At 42.0% G+C, this 18414-nt stretch overlaps 1 long non-coding RNA gene across 1 annotated transcript; it reads right to left on the bottom strand.

The window, feature by feature from the left end:
* Positions 1-6643: 6643 nt before the first annotated feature.
* LOC311136913 lies at positions 6644-8604 on the bottom strand. Its single transcript, XR_014613900.1, has 2 exons — positions 7337-8604; positions 6644-7231 (listed from the first exon to the last, which is right to left on the bottom strand). It is a non-coding gene; the product is annotated as an uncharacterized lncRNA (long non-coding RNA).
* Positions 8605-18414: the final 9810 nt, after the last annotated feature.

Genomic DNA, 18414 nt, shown 5'->3' with positions numbered 1-18414 from the left:
TTAAAAGTATTATCAATGTAATGGATATGAAATGGGAAAAGTATCAAAAGAACAACAACAACGCATGTTAAACCAAAGTGATTTGTTTGCATTGCAAAGTTTGTTTTGGGCGGGGGGACAGAATGATTCCATTCGTAGGCCTATACTCTTTCACTGAAACAAATATAGAACCCCAGGGGTTCTTTTTAACTGAACCAAAATGTGTTCCATATATAACCCTGTAGGGTGCCATTTATAAATTATTGCTACTAATATAAATACAATTTCTAGCTAATAATATAATATAACCATATTTAATAATGGACAAAACAATAAATACCAGCATAGTTTAGAAAGTCATGTAATGATTAACTAAGTATATTTTTGTTCCAATATGCGATTATGGGTCATTTTGAGGTCTGAATAATCAATTATTCAATAATCCTGTGTCAGTACTTTCAATGATGAAATGTGAGTGATTTCGGAAGGTATGCAAAGTTATTTTTCAACTAACTTGTTTAATCTGCATCGGATGGTAGAGAGACACTGGGCCAGTCCTCTGCCCCAGGCGTTGCTGACGCCTGCCAGATCTTACAACGTCTGGATATGTATTTTACGTATCAGCTAACAAAAAAAAAAAGCTTTGACTGGGAAAATTGTTTTGAATGTTCATCCAACTCGGAATTCTAAGAAAAAGTATGAAACTGGGCAAAGGTTATTGGATGTGACATATTCAGAAATGTCCTCATTTCCTGAGAAGGTTAGCTTCACACGCTGGGCATGGGATCCAAAGTACCAGTACCTCTTGGAAGCCCTTTCATAGAGGGTAAGAAATATAATGGAAAATGTGTATTATTGATCATCAGCATTTGGCCAAATCATAATTTAAGTTACCGGTAATTGAGTCTACAACTAACTTATATATGGCCCTGCAACTTTGACATCACTGCCTAAATACTGTCCATATGAAGTTCATGAGAATAATCCTTGCCAGGGACAATTTAAGGACATTTAGTTTTATTGTTGTGGTGTAGCTCCATTTACTCCTTTGAACTTCTTTAAAAGTACAGCCTTATACAATTACATGGCCAGACAGTAGGCCAGACAGTAGGCCAGACAGTAGGCCAGACAGTAGGCCAGACAGTAGGCCAGACATTAGGGTCAGACAGTAGGCCAGACAATAGATCAGACAGTAGGCCAGACAGTAAGGGTCAGAAAGTAGGCCAGACAGTAGGCCAGACAGTAGGCCAGACAGTAGGCCAGACATTAGGTCAGACAGTAGGCCAGACAGTAGGGTCAGACAGTAGGCCAGACAATAGATCAGACAGTAGGTCGGACAGTAGATCAGACAGTATGTCAGACAGTAGGCCAGACAGTAGGGTCAGAAGGTAGGCCAGACTGTAGACCAGACATTAGGTCAGACAGTAGGCCAGACAGTAGGGTCAGACAGTAGGTCAGACAGTAGGCCAGACAGTAGGTCAGACAGTAGACCAGACAGTAGATCAGACAGTAGGCCAGACAGTAGGGTCAGACAGTAGGTCAGACAGTAGGCCAGACAGTAGGCCAGACAGTAGGGTCAGAAGGTAGGTCAGACAGTAGATCAGACAGTAAGGTCAGACAGTAAGGTCAGACAGTAGGCCAGACAGTGGGTCAGACAGTAGGGTAGGGCAGTAGGTCAGACAGTTGGTATGACAGTAGGGTAAGACAGTAAGGTCAGACAGTAGGCCAGACAGTAGGGTCAGACAGACCAGACAGTAGGTCAGACAGTAGGCCAGACAGTGGGTCAGACAGTAGAACAGACAGTAGAACAGACAGTAGGCCAGACAGTAGGTCAGACAGTAGGTCAGACAGTAGAACAGACAGTAGACAAGACAGTAGGGTCAGACAGTAGGGTAGGACAGTAGGCCAGACAGTTGGTCAGACAGTAGGGTCAGACAGTAGGCCAGACAGTAGGCCAGACAGTAAACCAGACAGTAGGGGCAGACAGTAGGGTCAGACAGTAGGGTCAGACAGTAAGGTCAGACAGTAGGGTCAGACAGTAGGCCAGACAGTAGGCCAGACAGTAGGCCAGACAGTAGACCAGACAGTAGGCCAGACAGTAGGGTCAGACAGTAGGTTAGACAGTAGGCCAGATATTAGACTAGACAGTAGGCCAGACAGAAGGCCAGACAGTAGGTCAGACAGTAGGTCAGACAGTAGGGTCAGACAGACCAGACAGTAGGTCAGACAGTAGATCAGACAGTGGGTCAGACAGTAGGTCAGACAGTAGGCCAGACAGTAGGTCAGACAGTAGTATTGACAGTAGGCCAGACAGTAGAACAGACAGTAGACAAGACAGTAGGGTCAGACAGGGTCAGACAGTAGGCCAGACAGTAGGGTCAGACAGTAGGTCAGACATTAGGCCAGACAGTAGGCCAGACAGTAAGGTCAGACAGTAGGGTCAGACAGTAGACCAGACAGTAGACCAGACAGTAGGCCAGACAGTAGACCAGACAGTAGGGTCAGACAGTAGGTCAGACAGTAGGGTCAGACAGTAGGTCAGACAGTAGGGTCAGACAGTAGGGTCAAACAGTAGGTCAGACAGTAGGCCAGACAGTAGACCAGACAGTAGGCTGCATAATATGTCTGACTTGTGTACTTTCCTGTTTTTCATACTGCATGAATTATAGTATGTTGTGTTTGTGTGTTTGTATGCGGACTTCATGAAATCAATTTCCATGTACACTGAGTATACAAAACATTTGGAACACCTGCTCTTTCCATGACATAGACTGACTGTTAAAGATGGATTTTAAAGCCTTGAGATAATTGAGACATGGATTGTGTATGTGTGCCATTCAGAGGGTGAATGGGCAAGACAAAAGATTTACTGTAAGTGCCTTTGAACGGGGTATGGTAGTAGGTGCCAGGCGCACTGGTTTGTGTCAAGAACTGCAACGCTGCTGGGTTTTTCATGCTCAACAGTTTCCTGTGTGTATCAAGAATGGTCCACCACCCAAAGGACATCCAAACAACTTCACACAACTGTGGGAAGCATTGGAGTCAACATGCGCCAGCATCTCTGTGGAATTATTTCGACTCCTTGTAGAGTCCATGCACAACGAATTTAGGCTGTTCTGAGGGCAAAAGGGGGTGCAACTCAACATTCACCCTCTGAATGGCACACATACAACATATGATTGAAATGCATTTAACAAGTGACATCAATAAGGGATCATCGCTTTCACCTCGATTCACCTGGTCAGTTTATGTCATGGAAAGAGCAGGTGATCTTAATGATTTGTACACTCAGTGTACACTCCACCTTATGAATTTAAAAGGAATGGAGTGGTGTAAGGAAAATTGTGGACATTTCCTTGAGACCTTCTTGCCTCAATCCAACACTTTCAAATGCACGAGGGGGCGTGAACAAGTGCACACTTCTGGATGAAGGGTAGAGAATCAGAACATGTGTACATTTCATGTGTCGTTTTCTTCTGATATGTCCTCTTTTTGGCCCACATAGTAACCGCTCCGCCATTCTCCCTCCTACTTAACATAATAACAAAAGAATATACAGTATATAACTTGCTGATATCCTTACATTGAATTATTAAAATGTACAATTAGTGTTATAAAGTTGCTATGACCAGCACTGCAGATATGATCTGCAATGATCGCGATGCAAGACTTCACACAGTCACACAAAGTATCTGAGCATGTGCAGCAGTTCATTTGATATGTATTTATTATTTTGGAACTTCTGAGTGTAATGTTTACTGTTAATCTTTTATTGTTTATTTCACTTTTGTTTATTATCTATTTCACTTGCTTTGGCAATGTTAACATACGTTTCCCATGCCAATAAAGCCCCTTAAATTGAAATTGAAATTGAATTGAATTGAATGCTGGGAAGAAGGACCAGAGGGGTGTGTGTGCGTTGAGACAGCGCTGGTTGAGAGAGTGCTGGTTGAGAGAGCGCTGGTTGAGAGAGCACTGGTTGAGAGAGCGCTGGTTGAGAGAGTGCTGGTTGAGAGAGCACTGGTTGAGAGAGTGCTGGTTGAGAGAGAGCTGGTTGAGAGAGCACTGGTTGAGAGAGCACTGGTTGAGAGAGCGCTGGTTGAGAGAGTGCTGGTTGAGAGAGCACAGGTTGAGAGAGCGCTGGTTGAGAGAGCACTGGTTGAGAGAGCACTGGTTGAGACAGCGCTGGTTGAGAGAGCGCTGGTTGAGAGAGCGCTGGTTGAGAGAGCGCTGGTTGAGAGAGCGCTGGTTGAGAGAGTGCTGGTTGAGAGACCACAGGTTGAGAGAGCGCTGGTTGAGAGAGCACTGGTTGAGAGAGCACTGGTTGAGACAGCGCTGGTTGAGAGAGCGCTGGTTGAGAGAGCGCTGGTTGAGAGAGCGCTGGTTGAGAGAGCACTGGTTGAGAGAGCACTGGTTGAGAGAGCACTGGTTGAGAGAGCGCTGGTTGAGAGAGCACTGGTTGAGAGAGCACTGGTTGAGAGAGCGCTGGTTGAGAGAGCACTGGTTGAGAGAGCGCTGGTTGAGAGAGCACTGGTTGAGAGAGCGCTGCAGCAGAGGCTGAGTCACGGAGACAGAGCAGCACGTGCGCATGTCGTGACAACTTTTTACCAGTTGTAGGTAGGCTATTTTGATTGGTCATTATGGAGACACCCTTTTTCCATAAAACATTAAAGCGCTAGAAGGACTTTAGGGGCGTTAATTAAAACCCAGATTTTTGGCAGTAGCCTATGCCTATTGAAATAACAAGTCAATCTCGCAAATAGGCCATTTATAACGGTTTGTAGTCTTAACGTCTGGCACATAATATAGTCTTAACATCTGGCACATAACGGAACAATTGCCAGAAACATTCGTTTTTTGAAGTTCTTCCAAGTGATTCTTGCACAGAGATTTCGAGATCCTCTGTCCATCTTTCATCACTCAAACTCCTGTCGGATTTATCTATAGTTATGCACAAACTGGATTTATTTACAATTATAAACTGGGTGGTTTGAGCCCTGAATGCTGATTGGTTGAAAGCCATGGTATATCAGACTGTGTACCACAGGAATGACAAAAAAGTACTTTTTACTGCTCTAATTACGTTGTTAACCAGTTTATAATAGCAATAAAGCACCTCAGGGATTTGTGGTATATGGCCAATATACCAAGGCTAAGGGCTATGTCATAAGAACAGCCCATAGCCGTGGTATATTGGCCATATACCACACCTCCTCGGGCCTTATTGCTTAATCAAAGCAGTCAAAACAAGTTACATAGACATCCATTGATGGAAAATATCTGGAAGGTTTAATAAGGGCAATTTATATTTTCTTAAACTTGCAAAAATTATTATCTTGATGGAAAACCGAATTTTGCTTCTTAACCTATGTCGTTAAAAATGACGTCGATATTCCTTCTTAATTCGCTCGATAACGTTATGGAAAAAGGGTTTCATGGATAAATGTGGCAAAAACAAAATGTTGCCAAGTTTTCAGGCCTTGTGGGCGGATTTTCAGAGGTCATTGTCTTGACATTTTTGCTTGACCTGGCAACCCTGCCTTCACCAAGTAAGACCCTAAGTGAATATGTTATCATTAAAATGACATTCTTTAAGACAATACAATAAGTATTTCATAAGGCCTTATTTTGAGGGCCTAGTTTAACCCTAATACAGTGGCCTGAAACTAATGGTTTACAGGCCACATCAAGCCTGCAAGTCACATTATGCTGGCTTGCAAAGTGATGTGTAATACCTATTGGAATTCAGACAGAGTGGGGATATCCAACATTTTGAAATGTTATTCACCTGCAACCTGCATTCACACTTACATAGTTAATTTAACTCCTGAATCAAAAATTGAAATGTTACACTGAAAAATCAACACTAGGTAACACTGGCCAATTTCTCAAAATAAGGGTTCTTTGGCTTGTAACCATAGTGGATCCCTTTTTGGTGCTTTCCTAAGGTTCTATAAAGAACCATTAATAAAAGGTTCTATATAACACAGAAAAAGGGTTATAAAAACCTTTATAGAAAATGGTTCTATAAAGAACCTTTCTCAATCTCAAAGGTTCTACAAATACCCTTTTGAAGAACCATACAGAGTTTCTTATTCTGGTTAGCCATAATATATTGTTAAAATTCCTTTGGCATTATTATTGTGTTAATTAACTAGTTGAATCAGGTGTGCTGGGGGTCCCTGAGGAGAGAATTGAGAACCACTGAATTTGTCAACTGTTGACACAAGGCCCTACATAAGTCTTTCACAAGACACTGTAACTGGTAGGGTTGCCAGGTGAAGCAAAAAATGTCCAGTCCAATGACTAGCCCAATTTATTTTTTCACAGCAATAGAGGAGTTGCCATATCTAAACAATAACCATTTTTCCATAACGTTATCGAGCCAATTAAGAAGGAATATCATAGTAACTGGTAACGACGTTAGAAGAAAAATGTGGGTTTCCTCAAAATAATAATTATTTCAAGCTATGACATAATAAAGGAATTTGAATATGTGGCAATAGAAAATATAATTTGCCCTTATTAAACTCGCCAGGTAATTTTCCATCAATGGATGTCGATTTAACTTGTTTGACTGCTATGATTAAATAATAAGGCACAAGGGGGTATATGGCCAATTTTGTGACGAGTACTCAGTATACGAAGAGGCAGGACGCAGACGCAGGAATTAACAAGGTCAAGGTTTACTTAACAATGACAAAGAGGAATAACAAAGACAGAGTAAACGACACGAAGCTAAACAATCACACACAACTATCACAGAACAGTCCAGGGCTGCATAGGGGTGGGGATGAGGTGCAGGTGCGCTGGAGGTGATTAGGGTGCGTTGGGTTTCCATTCCGGTGTTGCTGAGGTGGTGCGCTCAGACCGGTGGCTCAGTAGACCGGCGAATCAGAGCGCCGGAGAGGAGCAACGGGAGGAAACGTGACAGTACCCCCCCGGACGCGCGGCTCCAGCCGCTGGACGTCACCGGCCAGGAGGATGACCCCGAGGACGAGGAGCGGGCTGGTCAGGGCGGCGACGGTGGAAGTCCCGAATTAGGTTGGGGTCCAGAACGTCCCCAGCCGGAACCCAGCTCCTCTCCTCAGGACCATACCACTCCCAGTCCACCAGGTAATGGAGCCGTCCCCCACGGAACCTGGAGTACCGCAGGTCCCTCACCGAATACGCTGGACTCCCGTCAATGTCCAGGGGTGGAGGAGGCGTACCCCGGGGGACGGCATCAGCCAGAGGACCAGGAACCACCGGCCTGAGGAGAGACACATGAAAAGTGTGATAGGGAAATATGTACGAAAAATACAAAAGAAATACAAAAAACTGGCTATTTACACGGACACACAACAAAGAACACTACCGCACTCCACCAGTCTTTCACATTGATGTTGGGTGACTTTATGCCACTCCTGGCGCAAAAATTCAAGCAGCTCGGCTTTGTTTGATGGCTTGTGACCATCCATCTTCCTCTTGATCACATTCCAGAAGTTTCAATGGGGTTCAGGTCTGGAGATTGGGCTGGCCATGACAGGGTCTTGATCTGGTGGTCCTCCATCCACACCTTGATTGACCTGGCTGTGTGGCATGGCGCATTGTCCTGCTGGAAAAACCAATCCTCAGAGTTGGTGAACAATGTCAGAGCAAAAGGAAGTACGTTTTCTTCCAGGACAACCTTGTACGTGGCTTGATTCATGCGTCCTTCACAAAGACAAATCTGCCTGATTCCAGCCTTGCTGAATTACCCCCAGATCATCACCGATCGTCCACCAAATTCCACAGTGGGTGCGAGACACTGTGGCTTGTAGGCCTCTCCAGGTCTCCGTCTAACCATTAGACGACTAGGTGTTGGGCAAAGCTGAAAATTGGACTCATCAGAGAAGATGACCTTACTCCAGTCCTCTACAGTCCAATCCTTATGGTCTTTTGCAAACCTCAGCCTGGCTCTTCTTTGCTTCTCATTGATGAAGGGCTTTTTTCTAGCTTTGCATGACTTCAGCCCTGCCCCTAGGAGCCTGTTTCAAACCGTCCTCGCCGTGCACTTCACCCCAAACTGCCGTTTGCCATTCTTTTTGTAGGTCACTTGATGTCATCCTATGGTTGTTGAGTGACATTCGAATGAGTTGGCGGTCATCCCGGTCAGTAGAGAGTCGTTTTCGCCCTCTGCCGGTCTGTAGCTTTGTTGTCCCCAATGTCTGCTGCTTGACCTTGTTCTTATGAACCACCGTCTTTGAAATTTAAAGGATAGAAGCAACCTGACGCTCACTGTATCCCTCTGCCAGTAAAGCCAGAATTGAACCCTTCTTTTCCTCACTCAAAACTTTCCTTTTCAACTCTTTTGGCATGGTCAATAGTTATTTTTTTAGTAATATTACTTTTGAGGTCCTATTAGCACTGTTGCCATCCAGCTGGGTCTTATTGCAAGAGGATAGTGATGACCACTGCAGTGGTTTTTATACTTTTCCTCGTTAAATAAGATTTGGTTCATGTGATCACCTAATCAGTACCTAATTCAGTAGAATGAGGTGTGCCTGTGTTGGAATTCAACAGACACTCGAATGGAATGGCTGTCATACATGTAGAGATGCTGTTTAAAGAACATTTGCAGTGGTCTCTTAGTTTTTTCCACAGCTGTATATTTTAAGAGAAATGCAATAGCAGCTGTGGTGCAATTTAGAAAATCCCAAATTCCTGCAACACGTTTTCAAAGTCGCACAATTTGGCGGGACAACCGCAAACATTGCAACACTCCTAAATGATTCCAGTAATATAACACAACAGCTTAGATAAACTGGAATGGCACTCTCACTCATGGTTGCGCAAAAATAGCTGAGCCCAAACCACGCCCCGAAATATGCTAATGAGCTGGCACCCTACATTTTAATTATCGCTAAAAGAGTAAAGAACCCTTTTCTGAACGGCAAAGAATCATTGAAGGGCTCCAAGAGTTCGTTCAGTCATTAATTATGGTTACAGAAAGAACCATCACCCTAACCAAAGAACCCATGAAGAAACCTAATTTCTAAGTGTGTAGTCTACAGTCTACTCAACCAAAAGTTTTGGTGGAAAAATGTAATTCCTCCTTTTCTCTACAAAATACTTGTTTTAGTTGACCAACCAGTTTCTTTTGTTTCACGGAGTAAACTGCTATTCTAATTCGATTAGATCACAAACGTCTTGAAACAGGTTTTTATCGAGAGGAGCCCAATGTAACGTAACACAATAGGGTGGCGTAACAGGTTTGTTGTCGTCCATAATCTTTATGTTGCCACCAGATGGCAGTGTTTACCATGTACACAGGGTGTCTCATTTTAGTTTTATGTGCAGTACTTACTACTACTACTACTTGATTTAAAGAAACAAAATACAAAGAATACATCTTAAAAAGTAATGAAATAAAAATAATAAAAGCTAGAAATATTTAGCAAAAAAATATCTCATTCAAAATAGTGGTTTAAATCATTACAAAGCAGATACTTGTATTTACTACATCCAAGTTCAGGGTTAATGGATATATTTCCACATATTGATTTAAACTTGTTGATTACAATATCTACCAGTCCCTGTCATACAGTGAAGTACATTACCAGAACATAACCGACTCCTAGCCAATATGTTAATTAATTATTTATGAACTGCACGCATGTTAACTACTAGGATACATCAATGTGAATTGTTACCAATAACACTCACTTTAAATATCATAGCTATTCATTTAAAGTTAGAGTATGAATTTGTATGACATATATTAATGTACCTACATTTCAAGTTACCCAACTGCCGTAAAATGTTAATTTATGTTTCAAATTCTTGATAAGTTAACAGTCAACAAGTAAGCTATACAGTTTTCTAATAAATCAGTGATGATTATTTGTATTATTTTATACTATACAATTGCTTAGAGGAAGAGATCTTTACAACAAGAATCTAAATAATCTAAAAAATCAAGGTGTCAAAATGATTGGATCACCCATTTTCAATACACCAGACACTGAACCTTTTTCTAAAATGTTTTATGACATTGGAGAACAAATTGGGAGAGATTTTAGACTATTCCACCTTACAGAATCTTTCCAGATCCTTGACATCTTTAGTTTGCGCCATGAACTGACCTCTTCAATTCAAACCACAGATTTTCAATGTGGTTATTGTTGATAAAACAAGTTTACTGGAGAACGGAGACCAAGTAGAGACTTTTGGACAAGGTGGATAATTGTATAATATAAGGCAGTTTATTCAGAGGTAAAGATATCTGGAATCGCGTGCACGGACCCGTTCGTCAATCTCGTAGGGAGATATCTGAGAGAGCCCCTAAACATTGTGTGCTGACATTTTATACAATAAAATGAAGTAGGTTGAATCTAGTCGTTCTGATCTTCTGATTGGTCCTGATGAGTTGGGCGAGGTCACCTCCAGGCTAGTGTCACTGTTGCATTGGCTCTGAGTCGGGTTCTCTGTCTTCAGATGTTCAGCCTAAGAGAAGGGGTTTTTTGTGTGTGTGTGTGTTTGTGTGTGTTTAACAGTGGTGTGTGTGTGTGTGTGTGTTTATCAGTGGTGTGTGTGTGTGTGTGTGTGTGTGTGTGTGTGTGTGTGTTTATCAGTGATGATGTGTGTGTGTGTGTGTGTGTGTGTGTGTGTGTGTGTGTGTGTCCTCAGAGCAAGAACTCGTGAGTTGGAAGAACTGAGAGACCTATGGCGTGGGTGTTGTCCATAGCCACCTGCTGATAAGGCTGACAAGATAGAAGTCTTTTGTGCATTGTATTAAATACAAAGGCCCAACACAAGATGGGTCATGCACAAGATTTTAGTCAGACCAAGCTATAACATTATATATTTACTACGACAAATCCCTCTCTTCACGTCTCCCCAGAGACGTGACCAAGTAACAGTAAAGAAGGAAAACTTAAGACGTGACACAAGCTAACAGTGTAATTGGCAAACTAGGGAAAACTTTATCAGAAGATAAAGTTTTGATTCCCCCTCTTCACGTCTCACAAGAGACGTGACATAAAGCTTAAATGCTGCAATTTGGCAAAATAGGGAAAACTTTATCAGAAGATAAAGTTTTACATTCCCCCTCTTCACGTCTCACAAGAGACGTGACAAAAAGCTTAAATGCTGCAATTGGCAAAATAGGGAAAACTTTATCAGAAGATAAAGTTTTACATTCCCCCTCTTCACGTCTCACAAGAGACGTGACAAAAAGCTTAAAGCTGCAATTGGCAAAATAGGGAAAACTTTATCAGAAGATAAAGTTTTACATTCCCCCTCTTCACGTCTCACAAGAGACGTGACAAAAAGCTTAAATGCTATTCATCATCCAGATATCCTTGGTCAGCATCGTCAATAGCAAGCAAAGGAAACATCTGACCGTTATCTGCAGGATGTGGATCAATAGCGGTGGTTATAATCCTGGTTGTCAGCGTCCGTATGCATGGAATGCAACAGCATCCACAAAGCACTAGAATTGCAGCAAAAACAGAGATGGATACAAGTATAGAAGAAACAAGCGTTTTATATTTACCAAACGCATCCATCCAAGAGTCCCACATTGAAGTATCCACCCCTGAGTGGCTCTTCATTTTGCCATTAAGAGTTCGTAACCCTTCCAGGGCGACAGTCAAGCTGCCATCTGTGGCTGTATTGTTGGGAATAAAGGTACAACATTGTTCACCAAACATAGCACATACTCCTCCTTTTTCAGCCAGGAGCATGTCGACAGCAATACGATTTTGGAAAGCCATGAGAGAGGTTGCAGCCAACTGGCCATGCACCTCCTCAAAACCTTGTTGTGTCCAATTGCCTAATTTTTGAACATTAATGTATGTAGTTAATTCTATCGACGTTTTTATTAATGGTATAACAGTCAGCACCCAAAAGACACTAACTGTACTCCATGTACCCATGTTCAAGGACAGTTTCACAGACAACAAAGAGAGAGTGTTCTTATCAGCCTGTTATGTGAAACAATCCATATCAGTACAGTGCTCCTCCTTAATGCATTCCTTCCAAGCTATTCATCACATACAGATCCGATTAAAAATAAAAGCCAACAATTTTATGGTGTCACTCTAAACAGAGTATAATCACCCTTAAGAATAACAGGATATGGAAATTAAATCACAACATTTAATGTTTATAAAAAACCCACTATTCCTCCCCTACACCTAACATGTACTGAGTTGGCTACCAGCCACCCAGGAATCCTTTACCTTCACATCAGGAAGAATAAACAATCACAGTGGTTAGAAAAAACATAAGGTAATAAATGAGCAAGAACTGAAAATAAATGCGTGTATGTATTTTACTAGGCAAAACATGGATCATCCAGCTTGGTCTCAGAGTCAGTAGCAGAGTCACCTGCATCATCCTGGGCCGGTAACAACAGCATCATACCTGACGCCTGCACCACTCCTACCACTGACCTCCTGAGACAGGGGACGATGCAAGCAGCACAACACATTAACAGCAAAAACACAATTACTAGGGTCAGAAATCCAGTAACCACCATAGAAGAGTACTCACCAAACCAGTCACTCAGCCAGGAAATAAGGCAACATCCACAAAGAACAAGTATACCCATAGAGGCCATAACTTCACCCAGAATAGTCACAACAATAGTTTTCCATTTACCAAATATGTTATCAAACCAACCGTTTATGGAGCTATCAATACCAGAGTTCTCAACCAGTTCGTTCGCCAGCGTGGTGATGGTCACTCAAGCGCTTTGGTCACAGGCCCATCCGGTGCTATATTGTTGGAGATGAAAATACAGCACATATATCCAAACAGAACACAAACCCCGTCCCGCTCAGCCAAAAGCATATCTAAAGCTATTCTATTCTGCCATGTCATTAAGCTAGTTGCCGCTGTCTGCTCAGCTAATCCCTTTATTGCATCACGAGTGTGGTTTATAAATATTTTGCTGGTTATATTAAATATAATTTATCCAATCTACATTTTTATTAATTGTTGACCACCAGAAAATACTTGATTCAAACCCAGCTGCGATCTGATTGTGGATCCCATCAATATATATCCTTTCATCAAAGGATCCCGGGAGGAGGTCCTACTTTCTATGTGACAACTCACCAGTCTCTGACACGTTTGATTGTTTGCGTATGTAGGTGAGTTCACAATCAGTTATCACCACACATCCATCAGATGTCAGCACGGGTCTGGTTTTTGGCTCCTAAAATCCTCTGGCTGCAACAAAGAGGAGAGATTAGTCATGGTCTCTTTAGGTGTGACATTCTCTGTGTGGGAGCAGGAGCTAAAAGGCCCTACCCTGTATCCTATCCTTACTAGTCCTAGAAAAACAATAATAAGAATCCCCTGTGACTTCAAACTGAGGCAACCCAGGTCGGGATGACTTTGTTATCGGGGGAAACAGATAGTGCAAGTTACCATAAGACTCTTTCACCACATTCCCAGGTGGCTTGCATGGAGGAAAAACCTGACAGAGAGTTAAAGCCTGTCAAGGGGAACGGAGTAGTTGTTATCCCTGGTTTGGCTGTCCTACAGGCAAAACAGTCCTCTTTAGACATAGTTTTTTGCCGTATACTGAATCCATTCCAACCACAGGTTAAGATTTCTATACCCCGTTTCCACCTGTACTACTTCCTCCAGGTCTATAGTTTTGCACTATCTTTACCACAGCCCCGGTCTCACTACCTCCCTCAGAGAGGTTTACTCTAGAATTTCCCCTCTCCCTACGTCTAGCTGTCTCCTATGCCTTTTCAACTTGTGTTAGGTTAACTACCACTTCTGGCTGAAACAGGAGGGTCCGTGTGTGTTAGGAATATGGCCCCCACAATCAGACAGCTACCTACCGTCGGGAGACCTGTGAATCCCCACCCTTGCCCTGAGAACATGTCAGATGCCAGAGGCCAACCCATTGCTTTACCTTCTATCGAACTCACACAGGGATGATCAGACAGGGTAAGGGAATCTTCGTTAAGGAGGCAACCCCCGAACCCTAGTGGTGATCGGATCTTTCTCCTAACTCTGTGTTTGTTCGTCAGGTGTAGCTGGTTTTGTACAGTGTGTGACATGCACCCAGATGGATCTCTCAGCTATTCTGCTGGCAAAGGCAGTACTTGGTAGGGCCCTTCCCGCCAGGCCTGATTCAGTCTCCTGGTTAGATAGAGTGGGTCACCTTCTCCTTTAGTTCACCTGTGGGGCACAAAACCTCTGACATACAGGTGTGGTTAATAAACTATCATACATGTTTTTTTTTAAAGTATTTTGTCCTCTCCTTCGTATATATTTAATATTTAATCCAACCATCCCCCTCTTTGACACATGATTTGGCCATGTGTCAATATTACCACCTACCTAAACAATCACTTTAGTTAATATTGGTATTTCATTATCCAATTGCCATTCCTCCACTCTCTCTTCTGTTATTTATGGTTCAAATCAAATATATTATTACCAAATTATAATCTTCTTCACAATTTTCACAGTACTATAAATTACCCTCAACTTAGTAAAATAAACTATCTTAAAGTCTTCCTCTCATGCCTTTAGAATGTACTAGTGTGGATGATTAATTAACACCAGAATGTTAAAACAGAGTTCAGAGGCCATTGAAATCATTTAACGAACTGTTTAATCCCATAGTATACTAAACAATTACCATTATTCTAAATATTTCATAAATGTTAGTTATCCCAAGTGTTCATTAAGTCCTCATGACATTCATTCTCATAAGAAATCATATATACCCCAAACTCAGCCAAAACCTAAAAAATCCATAAAATTCACTGTGTGCACCTTTAAGACCTATAACCCTTGACCTGCTGAAAACCCTCCAAAATTGAAACAACAAGACTTTATTAACATCATACTAGGTGTGTTGTTTTCTATTTGAAAACCCCAATTAAAAAACAACAACCAAACAGCCAGGTCATGAGGACTCCTGATTTCTCTCTTCCCCTTCTGCCTACAGTTTCTTAACTGGTGCCCTTTCCTTGCAGTAACTCCACGGTTCCTCACATTCTCTAGCAAAATGTCCCGTTTTGTCACAATTGTAACACTTCCACTCACTCCTGTCTCCACTATTACTATTTCCTTCTTGTCTGTCTTTGCTACCGTAACCTCTCTTCTCTCCTAGGTATTGACTAATAGTCTCACTGTCTCTAATTCAACACAAAACCCCATCATCCAATTAATTTTCATACCCATTACTGTCAATGCCAAATTAGGTTTCTCTGTTCCTGTTGAAGTGCTGAGTCAATAGTAGCCAATTCAAACACCTCACAATTTGGATCAAAAGGGTTCCTTAGTCTTCCCCCCACTAGAGTCTACTATTTCTCCCTCAAGGACTAATCACGCCTTATCTTCCTCTTTCTCACGCTCAAAGCTGGGGGATGGACTTCTCTCTCCTCTCTCCTGTCTGATGGATTGCATGTCTCTCTGAGACTATTACACAATTCAGTTATTTTCCCAACATACTCTCCGTAATCGGCCCATGGCAAAAGTGTCCTATGGGCATCCCCTGAAACCCACTGCCCTCTAACGGCAGCCCAAACCTTACTATTCCTGTCATGGGGTGGGTCATTCTTTCTACCGCTCTGGCCACGTCCTCTGTGTTCATGGCCTGTCTGCTAAATGGCATATTATTATTATTACTGTATACATCTAAGGTTGCTGGGGCCCCTTTCATTCCCCCCCCCATCGATTAGGTAAGGCTATCAGTGGGTACTTGCCCCCTCCTACTCTCTCTCTCTCTCTCACTGCTCATTTCTCCTTTACACACCTTATGTATCTGTTTTAAGCATGGATTCGAGTTTATCTGCGTCCAGACGTCCCTCAAAACCATTCCTCTCCCTCCACCTGGTTATATAATGGAGATTTGAAGCTATCCCTGGATTCCATTTTAATTACATCAAGCATTTCTCGTCCCCAGTAAATTCTGGGACCTCTTGTGAGGATTTGCCCCCCCCCCCCATGGTTGGTACTGTTAAAAATCCCTTAGCCACCTCTTCTATATTACAAGTAAATTTAAAGTAATTCAAAATAGCTTCACACAACAACCCCTCATAAGGAGTGCCCAGCAGGAGTCCAATTCCTATCAGAAAACATACATACAAACATTTACCTCTGGTCAATTTCGGTGATTCTCCCCCACCTAATGATGGGTCAAATCTTATCCACTCATACGTCAAAACACACCTACCACACAACCTATCTAAAATAGGACCTTTTAACTGTGGAAACTCACAACCTATCAGGGATAGTAGTGACGGCCATGGCTATTTCAGTATATATATATATGTATATAGAATTTCGGGTAAGGTCCGACTATCTTGGTGTACTTAGCCCGTCACTGGCCGAGGCCAGCAATGTATTCTTGGTGCCAACTCAGACTTATCTCTGATGTCCCACCCTCGTACACAAAGAATTTTCAATAACTTATTATTAGGAATTATTTTGCAAAAGGTATTATTGTTTTTCAGTTATTCGAGTTATTATATATTTTCCCAAAAGGTATCAGAATCGCCCTTCTGGAACAATATATTAACAAACTCGAGCGCTCCCAAAATAATTATCAATTTAATTTTGGGAATTATTTTGCAAAAGTTATTATTGTTTTTCAGGAATTCGAGTTATTATATATTTTCCCAAAAGGTATCAGAATCGCCCTTTTGGAACAATATATTAACAAACTCGAGCGCTTCCAAAATAATTATCAATTTAATTCTAGGAACTAAGGAAATACCAACACCACAAGAGGGAAAAAAGTACAAGTCAGCTTTTAGCGCAGCGGCTGCATAACAGGCAAAATAGGACTCGGTGGTCCTCTTAAAAGTTATCAACTAGTTAGTCTCATGAAACGGCCAATCTTACACAACATTCAGGTTAACATTTTCAACATTTACATTTTGCATTTACATATCAACATCAACACACGAATTCAGTTTGAGTTCCTCACAGTACATCTAGTTGAGTGCCAAGTCAACCATTGCCCGACTATCTGAACTTGTATTTTTATTTTATTTTATTGATTCTCCTCAAGGAGACTCCCAGTCGTTTAAACCATTCAACTGGCGTCTAGTCGGGAGAACCTTTTCTGGACTTGGATTCTCACGGAATTAACTCAACCCGACTATCTGAATCTTTTTATCAAGCCACCAGATCCTTCTCTTGTGGATCAAATAAAAGGGTCCATTTCTTGTGAACCAAACCTCTGTAATAGGCTCCTCACTAGAGAGCCACACTTCAACAGAAAATAAAAGTCGGTCCTTCTCTTGTGAACCACTGTAACTAGACTTCTTCTCTTAGAGTCACATTTCAACAGTAAAAACCTAAGATTTATCAGCATCAACAGCAAAAATAAAAGGGTCCTTCTCTCGTGAACCACAACCTCTGTAACTAGACTCCTCACCTAGAGAGTCACATTTCAACAGTAAAAATAAAAGTCGGTCCTTCTCTTGTGAACCACTGTAACTAGACTCCTCTCTAGAGTCACATTTCAACAGTAAAAAGCCTAAGATTTCAGATATCTTTACATATGTGCCTTTTGAGTCATAATAGATATGTTATAAATTTAACAGTAATCCATACTCACGCTCAGTACTACTGATCTTAATTTTGGTTTATCCTATAATACAATATGCAGATTTTGTTTTAACAGGTTCTGCTTACCTTTGTATTGACGGCCGTCTAGATCAGTTTCCTGAGGCGAGCTGGATTCCCGGCTGCTCCTGCGAACAGGTCACCCGTCCTTTCTGATCCGTCTCTTACTTGTCTCCTTTCTCTATCAACTTTCTATGGACCGAATTCAGAGAAGAAAACCATCCTCTGCTACCAATTTTGTTGATAAAACAAGTTTACTGGAGAACGGAGACCAAGTAGAGACTTTTGGACAAGGTGGATAATTGTATAATATAAGGCAGTTTATTCAGAGGTAAAGATATCTGGAATCGCGTGCACGGACCCGTTCGTCAATCTCGTAGGGAGATATCTGAGAGAGCCCCTAAACATTGTGTGCTGACATTTTATACAATAAAATGAAGTAGGTTGAATCTAGTCGTTCTGATCTTCTGATTGGTCCTGATGAGTTGGGCGAGGTCACCTCCAGGCTAGTGTCACTGTTGCATTGGCTCTGAGTCGGGTTCTCTGTCTTCAGATGTTCAGCCTAAGAGAAGGGGTTTTTTGTGTGTGTGTGTGTTTGTGTGTGTTTAACAGTGGTGTGTGTGTGTGTGTGTGTGTTTATCAGTGGTGTGTGTGTGTGTGTGTGTGTGTGTGTGTGTGTGTGTGTGTTTATCAGTGATGATGTGTGTGTGTGTGTGTGTGTGTGTGTGTGTGTGTGTCCTCAGAGCAAGAACTCGTGAGTTGGAAGAACTGAGAGACCTATGGCGTGGGTGTTGTCCATAGCCACCTGCTGATAAGGCTGACAAGATAGAAGTCTTTTGTGCATTGTATTAAATACAA

This window comes from Coregonus lavaretus (genome assembly GCF_964263955.1).
Source record: "Coregonus lavaretus genome assembly, chromosome: 11".
Lineage (NCBI taxonomy): Eukaryota > Metazoa > Chordata > Actinopteri > Salmoniformes > Salmonidae > Coregonus > Coregonus lavaretus.
Note: the sequence above shows the minus strand (reverse complement) of the source record. Positions and strands in the feature narration are given on the sequence as shown.